The following is a 1,024-nucleotide window of genomic DNA, read 5'->3' on the forward strand; positions in this document are numbered from 1 at the left end:
AGTCTCCTTGAATGAATAAACATGTACACACGACCTTGTACATGTACAGCTTACAGGATTAGGAATCATGGGGTCACTGCAGTTTCCATCTTCCTTATTTGGACCGTCATTCTAGTCCAAAGGTTGCTCTCTCTCCCACCACTATCTCTCAATCTTACTCCTGCTTTTACCAGGGTAACTAACCTACAGGGCAGCTAAGGATACATGTCTTCCTGTCTCTTTCTTATCTATCGCTCATGACCCAGATAGGTGATGCCTTCCCCATGAAACCGACCCATCTCTCCAGACTTGTTTTCATGTCTGCTGCTGTGAGCATCATATTCTGCCTATTGTAACAGCCTCGTCTTACTTCCTTCCCCAACACCCTTTCTTTAAATCCTTTGGCCATGCCACACAGCAAGTGGGATCTAGTTCCTCAACCAGGAATCTAACCTGTGCCCCCTGCCATGGCAGCATGGAGTCTTATCCACAGGACTGCCAACACCTTTTTTATCTTGCCCCATTTCTTGAGGAAGATAACAGTATTTTATTTATCTTTACATCCCCTAATGTTTTGCTTCTTAAACTTGATTATGTGTAAGAATTTTACAGGGATCTTGTTGAAATACAGATTCTGACACAACAGGCCTGGGGTGGGGCCTGAGACTCTGCATTTCCCAGAGAATCAATCTAATAGTGTGGGTTCATGGACCACGCTTTCAGGAGCTAGGCACTTGTACACCTTGCATAATATGTTGCACATGGCCGGTGTTAACTCCTGTGCACTAGAAAATCTAAAGTTAGAACGTAAGTACAAATACAGTGAGATAGGGCTACACAACCAACACCATGGCGACACCAGTGTTGGCAAGAATGTCTGAGCGCCTCGATTCTCACAAAACCATCTTCAAGGATGTAAAATAGTATACCTACTTTAAGGAAAGATCGGATTGTCTTTTTTTAAACAAAATTAATATATACTTACCCTATATCTAGCAGTTCCTCTCCTATCTATTTACCAAAGAGAAATGAAAACACAAAAATA

This window comes from Ovis canadensis, chromosome 20 (assembly GCF_042477335.2).
Source record: "Ovis canadensis isolate MfBH-ARS-UI-01 breed Bighorn chromosome 20, ARS-UI_OviCan_v2, whole genome shotgun sequence".
NCBI classification, from domain to species: Eukaryota; Metazoa; Chordata; class Mammalia; order Artiodactyla; family Bovidae; genus Ovis; species Ovis canadensis.